Raw genomic sequence first — 14,760 nt, 5'->3', positions numbered from 1 at the left:
TGGCCTGATATATGCTGTCCACTAGTTCTAGTGGGTACCCTGTATCAGTCCAAACCTCCCCTTATTGGTATAGGTTAAAGACAACCTTTATTGAAAGCTATCCTAGTGGTAGCTATGGAGAGCAGCCTTCAGGCTAAGTCTTGAAGGAATGTAAAGCAGCTTGTTTTACCAGTCTATAATCTCTTGAATGATCAAATGAAAGGACAACCACACCAGGTATATATTTAAAATATATGAATTTAAGATTAAACATACCCCCCTAGTCTCTTTATGAGGCTAGAGTTCGAAGTACTTAAGTTACAAGTCAGTAATCAACAGTAATAGCACAAATACACGTTTGGGCCCTAGGGGCGTACCAAACCATATACCTAAAAAGTAGTATAAGAACCATGACTGAACTAGACACAAGGCCTAGAGCCTGTAGAATTGCTGGGACCCCAAGGAACCACCCAAAGTAGTGACACAGGGGACCCACAGGGGCCATGTGCAGTGTGAGAACACAGCCGCGGGTTCCAGTTATCTTCTATGGTCAATGTCGCGGTTGGAAATTTAAAGATTTAGGACACTTAGAATGGACTCAGGACCAACCCTTTTGGACTTAGACAGTTCTAGGGCTAGCACCCACTTGAGCACTGGAGTACTTGTGTTACCTCTCCCAGGGAAGCCAGGTGTATAGGTGCCTTTTGGTGTCGGGTCACGTCGTGGATTACCATGGAAGCTGCTCAAGAAGTGCTGCTGCTGTGAAAAGGAGAAGTGTCCGGATGGATCCAAGCCTGGATCGAAGATGGAAGGAACCTGAAAGCAGAGGGGACAGAGTCTGGGTCACTTTCCAATGACCAGGTGTCAGGGGAACTTAACGAATCACACAGGAGCAGAATGACGCTAACTCCCAATGCCCTTCTCAGGACCCCCCCTGCTAGGTTTGTTTTAATCCATCGCAGGTAAGTTCTGAGGGGGGAAAGGGGATTGGACAGAGAAGAGACAGCTCCAAAACACTGCTGGTCCTGCTTAATCTTCTTCTTCACGTTGTTAGGCTAGAAACATTAAATAGTCAGATATATCGGTTACCTTGACAGACTGCTTTCCTTAATATAGATACATATACATTTAATAACTAATCTCACCAGTAAGTAGTTTTGGGCTTGCCACTCTTCTTACTTCTCTTGAGCGTTGTGTGTGTTTACCCAGAGAAGCCTTCTCTCTAATTACTTGTTCTTTTCCTTGCAGGCCGTTCTATTCTAAGGCTCTCTGTCTTGATAAAGGAAAAAAAAAGGTAAGTTATCTTTCTGTTCTGTAAGTATGTAATGTAGTTCGATGTTCCCTTCCTACCTATGTACATACTGGACAAGTGATTGAGATGTTTATAATTTGTTGCCTGAAGTATGAGAACTTCAATTAAATAGAGACATGAGGACTATTGCACCTGTCTAAGATTTTTTCTAAATGGAAGATTTGCTGATTTATGCTTCCCAGCCACTTAGAGAAGGTGCTTATAATCAGTTTGGTATGACTATTTATCACAGCTCTTATGGCGGCTGCCAAGACGTGTGCAATTTAATATGTTCCTTCTCAGGGAAAAAATGTAATGAAGCGCGAACAGAAATCTCTCAGTGTTCGCATTTGTTCACTTTTTGAATTACACAGCTCAAAAGAGAGGCGCGTTTAAATATTGAAGAGAAATTTCTGTAACCTTGCCGGTAGTGCGCACGAACTGAAACGTGCGCACAAGTTTAATTCCTGCAGCCTTTAGGTACCGCGAGGCACAAAAGGAACAGTGCCCGCGAGTAAACTTCAAATCCAGAATGAGAAATTCGATCTAGAATAACGCAGCTCAGAGAAACAATACTCGCGTTTTTCCCTAGTGCAGTTTTACAGGACATTAAGAGTTAACTGAACTTGTCAACATTCTCTTCCTTGTCATTCTCTCAGGAAATACAATACTAAATATATTTAATTGGTTAAAGTTGAATTAATCTTCTTCACAGATTTATTTCAATCGTTAGCGCAAGCAAGGCTTCAATCAGAATTATGTTTCAACAGCTTATTGCCTGAAAACTTGGATGGGAACAGAAATAATACTTTGAAGTTGACACTAACCTTTAATCTTGAATATTGGTAGTAACCGACGAAGCTAACCCCGCATATTCCGCTACTACCCTGACTAACTTTTGCGACGCATCAACAACAGGTGCTGCTCCAGAAGAATCTTCAGTGAAGTGCACAGTAGAATGTTGGAGCACACCTCACCAACTGTCATTTGCGGAAAGACTAGACTGCTAAACAGCGTTATGCTGTTGCAATGTCAGGATGTTGGCAGCCATGTTGGAGTTTCTACGGTGCCAACTAGCGCTCCAACTAAAAGGATTAGCTACTCTTTGAGTTTGTGAAGAGAGAATAGTAGCTACGGAGGAAATAGGAGGAGGAAACCTCCTGTGATTCCTGACACCAGGGGCATGATGGACCAATGCCCACAGATGTCGGGGGCTTCAGGTGAGTTGATGGGTGTCTTGACTCTTCAGCCACGAGGTCCAGGAGGTGCCGATGATGACTAGGAGCTGGATTCGAGCTGGCTCATGAAGTCTGTCGAGTGCTGCAGTGGCAGCGACCAGATTGGACCCAACAAGCCTTGGCAACGGCAAGTCTCTTAGAAATAGAGAAAGGAATGCGGTTCAGACCAGCAAGGTCTGAGGGACTCACCCAGCAAGGGTAAGTCAGGGCACATCTGGAGCAATCAGGAAAGCCCATGAAGAAGAGGAGTTGCCTTCGTGGGGACCCACTAGCCAACGGACTAGCAATCGCAAAGGAGCCTTAAGCGGTCGCACTTGAAACTGGCTCACGGGTCACTCGTGGAGTGGAGGCCAGAAATCTTCAGTGCAGGTGGTGCTCAAGGCTGGGGCTACTGGGAGCCCAAAGCACAACTTTGAGGACGTCCCAGAAGATAGTGTTGCTGCAAAAGTTCATGGTGTCCAGGGGTCACAGTTCCTCGTCACCCACGATAGCCACGGGACTCAGGGTAGCCTCGGGAAGTCTGAAAATCTACATCGGGGGATGCAGAGACTTCAGCGTCCGGCGGGAGCTTCAGAAAAGCAGAGCAGTCAGTTGCTTCTTTGGTGCCTGCCAAGCAGGGGAGTCACTCCTTGACCTCAAGGGAGATTTCTTCAGTCTTCTAGTCAGGATAGAACGTCGAAGGTCCAGGATTTGTGTTGCAGAGTTTCGTCCAGGGTTATCTGAAGTCCTAGGGACTGGGTTCCTATACTTATACCAAGTTTAGGGGATGGACTAACTCTAAGGCCCCACCTTTGGGTGGGCCTGGGGAGGGGATGATTACACCCCTTCCCCTTTGTCCAGTTTCACTCCAGAGCAGGGGCGGAGTGCCCCTGCAACCGGTTTGAACTGGGCTATGTACAGGGTCACCTTGTGTGCCCCAGACAGTGTCTCAAAAGCATTCTCTGAATGCACCCACCCTGCCCCAATACACATCTGCCTGTCTGGGGAGGTGGTTACACCTCCCTGTGACAGGAAACCTATTTTCCAGGCCTCCCCTTCCGGAGTTTCCCTCAGCAGCAGAAGGCCAGACCCGTGTCTGTGTCTGTGGCAGTGGCATCCATTTTGTGATACCAGGGCTTTGGCAACTTTTAACCGGGTGGACCAGTGTGAACATGTCTCTCCCTCTAGAAGGGTGGAATGCTACCCCCGCCTCCAGAACTGGTGGGGGTTAGTATTCCAAGATATTTGACACCATACACAACATGTTTTGATGCAGCCATTCCAAAGTTAGCATTTACCGCAAGGTTATAATGCACTTAAGAGTACATGGTATGGCTATATCACAGAACAGCCATAAGGAAGTATTTCTGAAAGCTGCAGAGGGTCTCAGCTCATGCTGGGCCACCCTCTCACACAAAACCAAGCACTCTGCCATCAGGATTGTCAAGGCCTGCCATAGGAGTGACTTATAGGTTTATATGTGTCTGTATATATAATGAATATAGGTAGGGTAGCCTATACAACTGTAAGGGGTGCAAGTCATAATACATGCTTCAGTCCCTGGTAGGCCTCTGAGGTACCTATGCCCTAGGTACATAGTAAACCATATACTAGGGGCTTAGAAGGCACTCCAGAATCCAATTAGAAATGTACCTAATGTATATGGAAACCATTTTAGAGAGGAAGCAGCTAGGCTGTGGTCCTGATTAGCAGGGCCACAGCCAGACTAAGGTCGAAAAACAGTGAAACACCAGCAAAAGGTGGGGGTACTCATGTGAAGCAGACCCTACTCTCCTACACAACCCCCCCCCCCCCCCAAATGCAGGGACATTAAACTAAACTTGACCAGTTGAGTCTTCATGTTCTAAGTGAAAATACCTAGAGAGTCCATCTGCATTGGCATGGTTACTCCCAGGTCTATGTTCCACTGTAAAGTTCATCCCCTGTTGGGAAAAGGACCACCTAAGCAGTTTGGGGCTTTCACCCTTCATTTGTTTTAGCCATAAGAGGGGCTTATGGTCTGTCTGAACTAGGAAGTGAGTACCAAACAAGTATGGCCTCAACTTCTTCAGAGCCCAAACCACAGCAAAGGCCTCCCTCTCAATTGCTTTGGTTGAACGGCGACTAACTCTTGAGCCTATTGGCCACCTAAGTATCCCGCAACCTACAGTTGATATTCCCTCCTCGAATGTTATACCGGCAGTTTTGTATCCCTGAGTTATCCCTAATGAGTTGATGGCGGAAGACTCTATTCCCATTCCCACTATTATTACTCTTTTAAGTACAGATAGCATTGCCCCCTCACCGGTGGCTATCCATACTAGACAGTCCAGGTCGAAAAATGGCACTAAGTGTAATGGGGGAGCTCTGTTACTGGTAAAAGGAAAGCCATAAATAACCCTGCGGGGAATCGAAAGCAGGCTAAGCAACCAAGGATTACTACTTCTCTTTCTAGGCAGGAGAAAGTGATTTCTAGCTCTCTTCACTTGGATAGGGCAGATTCTGGCGAAAATAGATGTACTAGTTCAAATGTAGAGGTGGACCAGAGTAGGGAGACATTTATGTCTAGTATTATCACAACTATGGAAGCACATCTTACCTCACTTATTCAGCCCCTAATAGTCACCTTGAAAAGAATAGAGGACCGTATTTGTATTATGGAATCTCACCTTAGAAGCAAAGAACCCCAAACAGGATCAAAAATCGTTGTAGGGGATACATTAAGTACACTCACGGCTTCGGTAGATAACTTGTTGAGTTCCATGATCACTTCCTCACAACAACCAGCACCTTCTGTAGTGCCCATCTGCCCAGGATCTACTACTTTTCAACCAGTTTTAGATAATTTGGGCAAGACCTTAGGAACGGCAGGGCGAACGCAGACTAAGGAGGGGGGCTCACATTTTCCTGTTCCTCAGCAAGGAGGGGATTTTTCCTTACATTTACCAGCTGAGGCATGCCCCTACACTATTATTCTAGCCAATGTGCCTAAATTGGAGCAAAATAAAAAGGAACATTGGTCTTCTCTGAAAAATAAGGCCCTTCATCATCTGTCTAACAAAACGGTTCTGGGCCATCATCTTAATAAGCACTTTATGATGATTAGAAGGGTACCATGGGTTGGAAAGACTGTTAAACATCTAGAGGGTGACTGTATAGTTATAAGTTTTAGATCCCCAGGGCTAGTAAATGACATTTTAAGACAGGCAGGGTCTGTGAGAATCCATAAAGATTATGTGAATATTCTCCCCTTGGGTTTCTTTTATCCTCCATCTCACTTTGGCTCATCATTTTCCTCTCAACCAATTGGACTCGGTACTAGATTTAGTTTCACTAATAACTTTGCTGTCCCTGTCTCCAATAGATTTGAGGTCTTCTCCAATCTGGATGACATTGAGTGACTAAAGACCAGCGATCAAGTCACCTTTCCTGATATACAAGTCCCTGTCCTTCCAATTGTGAAACCCCCAAATTGCGGTTCCAACTCACTAGGTCCAAATCAGGAGTCAATGGGTTTTTCTTCAAAATTGATTTCTTGGAATATAGCTGGTCTCAGAAGCAAAGTAGATGATCCCACCTGGAGAGATCTAATCAGATCAGGTTACATTATTGGCTTACAAGAGACATGGGACACTGAGGACACGCTGCACATGGATGGGTACGAGAGTTTTTTTGTATCCGCCACTCCATCTAGTTCGGGGAGGGCGAAGGGTGGGCTGGCTATGTTAATATCAGCATCTATACCTGGCTCATTCTCTCAATTAGAAACCGGCTCGTCAAACTTTATGGCTATTTTTATCCAGATGAATGAAGGACCTGACTTTTTGGTTATGAATTTTTATAACTCTTATGATAGAGTTGCCACGACCGATCACCTGGCCGCATTAAGTAGTTTTTTAGCTGACCACATGGAGACCAATAAACTTAACAGTAAGAATTGCCTTACTATAGTGATGGGTGATTTTAACATCCATGGCTGTCCACATCTTTGTCTCTCCTCGGATCCTCTGGGACCGATTGAATCAAGTGCTGCACATTTTGAACATTCAGCGGCGGGACTTCTCCTTGAATCCATCTTGGCAGACCACGGTCTGTTCCTCCCGTCTATGGAGGGAGAAATTATTCCCACTTTTAAAGGAACTGGGAAAGACTCGGTTATTGATTACATCTTTGTTAGTTCTGTCTTGGGGGCTAATATTAAAAAATACGAGACGACCTGGTCCCATTTAAGTGATCATAACCCCGTGACCCTAATTCTCTGTAACATTTTTGAAAAACCGGCTAAACCCCCAACAAGAGTGGATAAATCCGACATTTGCCCATCAGATCAGGCGCGTAGAATCAGATGGTGCAAAGTAATCCCTGGCGACTTTTATAACAACTTGAATAGTAAGGTAGGCTCTGAGCTAAAAACTTGCCTGGACCTCGAAGCAGGGGATGATGAGGTCCTTTTGGCTTACTCAGTTATCTGTAGTCAGATCTCTGCCGACTTGAGTCGTCCTGGGAAACACATAGATAAGGCAGAGCTAGGTTGGTTTGACAAAAGCTGTTCAACCGCTAACAGAAAGCTAATGGCCGCCTTGAAACTTAAGCCAGTGAATAGGATTTTGGTCGCGGAGTTGAGAAAAGAATACAAGAAAACTCTGGATGCCAGGAAAAAGGTGATTAGGGAGGAAGCATGGGTAGAACTTTCCTGCGTGGACGTAATAAGAAACAGTGCAAAGTTTTGGTCTGTGGTCAATAAACCCTTTTTTTCCGATATAGGAAATGATCAACTAGACTGCGGCATCGGGAAACAATCGTGGCACTCTCATTTTAAAACAGTCTATGAAATGGGATCTAGTGGTGAATTGAGTATTTCTCCCACCACTGCGAACCCATATACTTTATTAGTCTCTAAGCAAGAGGTGGTCGAGGCCATCGGTAAGATGACAAGTAATAAGGCCCCTGGCCCCGATGGCGTACCAGCGGACCTCTTTAAATCTGATCCTGAGACATGGTCCATAGTACTAACCAATGTTTTTAACCGTGTATGTGTCGCTGGGATTCCTGACACCTGGTCCAAATCAGTAATCATACCCATTTTTAAAAAAGGTAACAGGGGGGATCCTAGTTGCTATCGACCTATCTCCCTCATTCATTCAGCTGTGAAGGTTCTGGGGCGTGTGGTCCTGGGCAGACTAACTGATTGGTTAGAAGACACAGCTACTCTCTCGTGTCTACAATATGGGTTTCGAAAGGGCCGCGGGACCATAGACCAGAGCCTGAACCTCCAACTTCTAATAGGCAAGTACACCATTGCAAAAAAAGGGGCTCTGTATTTGGCCTTTATGGACTTGTCCTCGGCGTTTGACCGAGTGAATCGTTCAAAATTGTGGGGGTTATTACTTAACTGTGGAATAGATGCCAACATTGTTTATTTTCCAGCGGATCTGCATAGAGACCTCACCGCCACGGTCAGATATGACCGGCAGGGCAATTCCACGGATAAAATTGGAATCACTAACGGCGTTAGGCAAGGATGCATTTTAGCCCCCCTGCTTTTTACTTTATATATTAACGATTTGGGTTCTACACTAACTAAGTCATGCAAGGATATTCCTAGGGCAGGCAAATTCGCCATCCCAGCATAATTGTATGCTGACGATGCCGCTCTCTTAGCAAGTACGGCTGTAGGGCTCCAAAATCTTTTAGATTCTTTTGCTAAATTTATGATTGCACTTGATCTTGGAGTGAACTTCTCCAAATCCCATGTGATGTTTGTGGGTTCTATCCCAAAGAGAGTTAAAACCATGTCTTGTGAAGGTCATGTTCTTTCACGGGTCTCAAGATTCCCTTATTTAGGTGTCATTTTTGACGACAAGTCTACCTTGGCCCCACAATTGGCTGCCAAACGCAACGCTTTTGCTAGGGCCACACTTGCCGTCTTAGAGTTTGGACGCAAATTGGGGGTGAAGCCCATGCAAGCTATGTTGAAGGTTTACGTAGCAAAATGCACCTCCATTGCATTATATGGGGCAGACCTGTGGGGTTTTAAAAATATTTCTGACCTACAAGTTGTAGAAAATAGATTTTTAAAATCACTATTATCCCTCCCATGTTCAACATCAGGCTATATTGTTCATCAAGAGTGTGGGATTGACTACTTAACTGATCGTATAGCCATTGCCCCACTTTTGAAATGGATCTCAATTTGGCTAAATCCTGAGTATGGCAAAACTATACCGTGGTTGAACCATATTAAATTTCTAGCAAGGTATCTGGGCCGACCTGAGTTATTTGAGAATCCAAGCACTATAGTAAGGGGGGATTTAAAATGGGCTAAAGACACCTATAAACAGAGGGCTATGATAATAAGGGAGGAAAGAGAATTATTTAAACCCACTGTAAAGGCACACCAGCTGATCACTACATCTAACAGTTTAGAGCCTTACCTGGGTATTGTCAATAAGATGGACCATCGTTTTTTATTAATTAAGTTCAGATTGAACAAATTCCATCTCTTATTGACTGACTCCCCTGGTTGGACTAAGGAGAAGGATTTGGGGATCTGTTCGTGCGACAGATTCTCCATAAAAGACACTATGCACTTTATCTTTATCTGTGACCACCTGTCTTTAATCCGTAAAAAATACATTATTCCTCTTTTAAAAAACAAAGGTTTCAGACAGGCGAAACCAGCTCTCATGCATCTTCAGATGTTGGGTTCTCCTTGGGAGATATTTAATATTGCCACTTTTTTAGTAATATCAATGAGATTGAGGAAAAAGATCACATGGTTATAGTGTATATCATTTTTATTGTCTGAGTAAATAATTATTGTAATTTTATGTCAAATGTTTTTAAATGGTTGTACTGTTTTATGTTCGTCGTACTTTTATGGTTTTTGCTATGAACCGAATAAAGTAATTTTGACTGACTGACTGGCTGACCAGCGTTTCTCTCTAGGGGTCAGCCCTCTGCTTATGAAAGCTACTGGCTGATCCTGACCTTCATCATTCAATTGTGACAGTACAGCCCCTACCCACAATTCAGATGAATCTGTTTGGACAATGAACTTCTTGGAGTAATCAGGACTCTGTAGAATGGGAGCAGTGCACATGGCCTGCTTCAGGTCATCAAATGCCTTTTGACAGCTAGCTGTCCACTGAACCTTGTTGGGCATTTTCTTAGAAGTTAATTCATTCCGGGGTGTCACTATTGATCCATACCCCTTGACAAATCTCCTATAGTACCCAGTCAGGCCTAAGAAGGCTCTCGCCTGAGTCTGGGTGGTTGGAGCAACCCAGTCCATTATGGTCTGGATTTTACTCTGCAGTGGTTGAACCTGGCCTCCACCTACAAGGTGGTCCAGATACACAACATGACTCTGCCCTATCTGGCACTTAGTAGCCTTGATAGTGAGGCCTGCCTTTTGCAGGGCCTCCAAAACATTCCTTAGGTGGACCAGGTGATCCTCCCACATGGAGCTAAAGTCTGCAATATCATCTAGATATGGTGCACTAAAGGCTTCCAGACGTGTGTGAACTGTATTCACCAACCTTTGGAAAGTGGCAGGTGCATTTTTCAGACAAATTACCACAAATTGATAGTGCCCACTAGGGGTTGAAAATGCTGTTTTTGGCTTTGCATCATCAGCTAATCTGATTTGCCAGTAGTCAGCTGTCAAGTCAAATGTGCTAATGTACTTGGCTGAGGCCAAAGTATCTATGAGCTCATCTGCCCTTGGTATTGGATGGACATCAGTCCTAGTGACTGCATTGAGACCCCTGTAGTCCACACAAAACCTCATCTCTCTTTTTCCACCACTGGTGTGAGGTTTTGGCACAAGGACAGCTGGACTAGCCCAAGGGCTATCTGAGAGTTCAATAACTCCCAAATCCAACATTTTCTGGACTACTGTCCTGATACAGTCCCTGACATGGTCAGGTTGCCTATAAATCTTATTTGTAATAGGCAGGCTGTCCCCAGTATCCACTTCATGAGTGCACCAGGTAGTCTGACTTGGAGTCAGTGAGAACATGTGTATTAGCACCTGTCTGCAATCAGTTTGCTGCTGGGCAGTGAGGCTGCCTGCCAAGGCTACACCATCAACTGACCCATCATCAGGGTTCTGGGAGAGGAGGTCAGGGAGTGGGTCACTCTCTTCCTCCTGTCCCTCACCAGTAGCCATGAGCAAGCCCATGTCAGCCCTGTCCACATATGGCTTCAGCCTGTTGACATGGAGAACCCTGTGGGGACTTCTGGGAGTTCCTAGGTCTACCAAATAAGTAACCTCTCCCTTCTGTTCAACAATAGTGTCCGGTCCACTCCAGTTGTCCTAGAGAGCTGCTGGGGCCAAAGGCTCCAACACACACACTTTCTGTCCTGGCTCATAAACAGTCAGTACATCCTTTTGGTCATGCCAGGCTTTTTACAGTTCCTGGCTACCCTCAAGGTTTTTGTTTGCCTTTTTCATGTACTCAGCCATCCTGGAGCGGAGACCAAGTACATAGTCCAATATGTCTTGCTTTGGGGGCTTGAGAGGTAACTCCCATCTTTCCTTCACCAAACACAATGGACCCCTGACAGGGTGACCAAACAAACATTCAAAGGGGCTGTAGCCAACCCCCTTTTGAGGCACCTCGCTGTATGAAAATAAAAGGCAAGGCAAGAGTAGGTCCCATTTTCGCTTAAGCTTCTCAGGGAGCCCTTTAATCATGCCCTTTAAGGTTTTGTGAACCTTTCAACTAAACCATTGCATTGTGGGTGATAGGGTATGGTGAGTTCATTATTCACTCCACACTCCTACCACATAGAAGGTAAGTAACTTGACATACAGTTTGCACCTCTGTCAGATACTACCTCCTTAGGAAAGCCTACTCTTGAGAATACACTCAGGAGAGCTCTTGCCACCACAGGTGCTGCAGTGGTCCTTAGGGGAATTGCTTCTGTGTACCTAGTGGCATGATCCACTACCACCAGTATAAACCTGTGCCCAGATGCTGTTTGAGGATCCATGGGACCAACAATGTCAATCCCTACCCTCTCAAAGGGAACCCCCACCACAGGTAGTGGTATCAGGGGGGCCTTTGTAGTGCCACCTGCTTTGTCACTGGCTTGGCAGGTTACACAGGAGCGTCAAAACTCCTTTGTGTCTTCAGACATGTGGGGCCAGTGAAAGTGAGGGACAATTCTGTTGCAAGTATTTTTCTGGCCCAGGTGTCCTGCTAGGGGAATATAATGGGCTAGTGTCAGTAGGAAACCCCTAAACTTCAGAGGTATGACCAACCTCCTGGATACACCTGGCTTGGGGTCTCTACTCTCTGAGTAAAGGAGTCCATCATCCCAATAAACTTTATGGGTGCCACTAACATTCCCAGCAGCCTCATCAGCAGCTTGCTTTTTGAGGGGTTGAAGAGAGGGGCAGGTGTTCTACTCCTGTCTCAGATCAGACCTGGAAGGGCCCCCTGTCCCCAAGAACTCAACCTGGCCAGGTTCAAGCTCCTTTGGGACAGTTCCTTCTTCAGGCTCATGATCATCTCACTGAGGAGACTGATCTGCATTCTGAGTCAGGTGGGAAGGCCCTGCCTTAACCCTACTGCTCCTCCTCATGGGAGGCACCTGGTCCATTATTCCAGAATCCAGGGCCTGTCCAGTTTTAGACATTTTGGCCTGTGACCTAGTCACAGCAAATACATGAGCAGGGATCCCTAACATTTCTGCCTGTGTCCTGAGCTCCATTTCAGCCCAAGCTGAAGTTTCTAGATCATTGCCAAGCAAGCACTGTACTGGTAGGTCTGCACTTACCACAACCTTCTTAAGGCCAGTTACCTATCCCCAGGAGAAGTTAAAAACTGCCAGAGAATGGTCTGTTCTGACGTTTCTAGCATTGGTCACTTGGTACATTTCACCAAGTATGATCTGCCCAGGGTTCACAAAATCTTTTGTCATCATAGTGACATTTGCTCCTGTGTCCCTGAATGCCCAAGCTTGTACTCTATTGATCAAAGGCTGTTGCCTGTACTTGCCCAAGTTACTGGGACTCACAGAGGGGGTCATATCCATGCCCCCATCACAGACAAGAACAGCCTGAGTGGTCTCTCTGACTAGGCCAGAGCCCATCTCAGGTCCCAGGGTCAACCCTACTAAACACTTAGCTTGTGTATTTCCCCCACCAATTATAACTGCACTAGGGGGACCAGGTGCCTTAGGGGCATTGGTGGGGGCTGGAGTATTCTCTTTGGACTTGGTGCAATTACTGGTCCAGTGTGACTTTTGCTTACAGACTTTGCACCAAGGTTTCTTTTGGTCTTTCCCTTTGTTAGAATGTGAATCCCCACCTGAAGAAGATGTTTGGGGCCCTTGGGAAGACTTCTGGTCTTTACCCTTCTTCCCACCCTTATCAGAGTTCTTAGAATCTTGCTTCTTTGGGTCACCAACTTGGTTCTGTACCTTCTGCCTCACCCTGGTGCTGACCCATTTGTCTGCCTTCTTTCCCAATTCTTGGGGAGAGGTCAGATCAGAGTCTACCAGGTACTGGTGCAACAGCTGATGTTGACAGTTATTAAGAGTCTGCTCCCTCATTCTCAGATTATACAATCCTGTGAAGTCACACATTTTACTGCCCAATACCCAACCTTCCAGAGCCTTAGCAGAACAGTCAACAAAGTCCACCCAGTCTTGATTTTGTGCTTTTTGGGTATCTCTGAACGTTAACCTGTATTGCTCAGTGGTTAGGCCAAACCCATCTATTAATGCACTTTTCAAGACCTGGTAATCATCAGCATCCTCTTCTCTTACAGTGAGGAGCTTATCTCTACCTTTGTCTGCAAAGGAGAGCCATAAGATTGCTGCCCACTGACTTTGAGGGACCCTTTGTACTTTACAGGCCCTCTCTAAGGGGCATATTATCAAGACAGGCGATAAAATTATCGCCGCTTTAGCGGCAGAAAACTGCTGCTAAAACGGCAATAATGGGCTTGATAATATGCTCAATGGAATTCCAATTGAAGCCCATGTTAGATGTGAACGACATCTAACCTGAGCTGCAATTGGAATTCCATAGAGCATATTATCAAGCCCATTATCGCCGAAAGCGGCAATAATTTTATCGCCTGTTTTGATAATATGCCCCTAAGGCAGTTATCCATTTGTGGATGTCATCCCCACTCTGGTAGGAAGGGACAATCTTATTCAGGTTTCTATGGTCATAGGACCTCTCCCTATCTCTAGGGAAATTGCTGCCAACAAGGGACTCTAGTCCCTCCGTTTTACTAGCTCTGTAGAGCTCCAGCGCTTCCCTATCTAAGGCCATCTGCTGTTTTCTGAGGTTGAATTTATCTTTCTCATACTTCAGCAGTCTCTCTCTCCTCTCCTGGGAGGTTTACCTCCCTCTGTGAGAAGAAACAGAGGTCCCTACAGATGAGGTAGAGTGAACAGACTCCCCTGAGGGAGATCTATTCCTTCTAACCCTGGATTCAACTCTCCCTGGAGGAACAAAGAGGGGAGCACTGTTGTCATCCTCCTCATCCTCATCCAGGTGGGCTGTGTTCACCAGATCCTGATCATTGTCATCAGTCTGGTCAGCAGTAGAGGTAGGGTCAGGAGAGTTTCCACCCGTAGGCCCACCTTCAACTACTGCCCCACCAACTCTGGCTACCCCATCAGCCCACTAGAGGCTGAGAGATCATCTAGCTTGAGTATCTCTAAAAGATGCTGGGTGGCTGGGCTTTTGCCTGTCTTCAGCTTCCTAATGGAACATAAGGACCTAAGCTGTGCAAAAGTCAGATCCTCATACCCATAGGGAAGAAGCCCGGGGGCTTCTGTCAGGGACTTGCTGGTTCCTGGCTGGCTAGACATTACTAATGTGGTGTGGTGTATTGCACTACCTACACTAGTGTGGCCTACTAAACTCTCTTGAGTTGTAGAAAGGGTGTGCTAGCCCTTAAAACACATCTCTAAGTTCAGTAAAACTTACTGTATTCTAAGCTTGACTTTATATGTACCTTAGGTACCTTTATTGGTTTTCAGTTGATCAATTCAAATGCGATTATCTGGTAAAACAATAGCAAGCTGGAATCCCACACACTGCACACCAATGTGAGAAGTTGGCCTGATATATGCTGTCCACTAGTTCTAGTGGGCACCCTGTATCAGTCCAAACAACCCCTTATTGGTATAGGTTAAAGACAACCTTTATTGAAAGCTATCCTAGTGGTAGCTATGGAGAGCAGCCTTCAGGCTAAGTCTTGAAGGAATGTAAAGCAGCTTGTTTTACCAGTCTATAATCTC

The 14,760-nt window shown here is 45.5% G+C and overlaps 1 long non-coding RNA gene across 1 annotated transcript in view; it reads left to right on the top strand.

Moving 5' to 3' along the window:
• Window positions 1-1,224: 1,224 nt before the first annotated feature.
• LOC146861813 (uncharacterized) overlaps window positions 1,225-14,760 on the top strand; it is a 50,158-nt gene continuing 36,622 nt past the window's right edge. Inside the window, exon 1 of the long non-coding RNA XR_014978053.1 lies at window positions 1,225-1,273. This is a non-coding gene — a long non-coding RNA (uncharacterized LOC146861813). The remainder of the gene's footprint in view (window positions 1,274-14,760) is intronic.

This window comes from Triturus cristatus, chromosome 2_2, assembly GCF_964204655.1.
Source record: "Triturus cristatus chromosome 2_2, aTriCri1.1, whole genome shotgun sequence".
NCBI classification, from domain to species: domain Eukaryota; kingdom Metazoa; phylum Chordata; class Amphibia; order Caudata; family Salamandridae; genus Triturus; species Triturus cristatus.
This window is presented reverse-complemented; position numbering and strand designations above follow the sequence as displayed.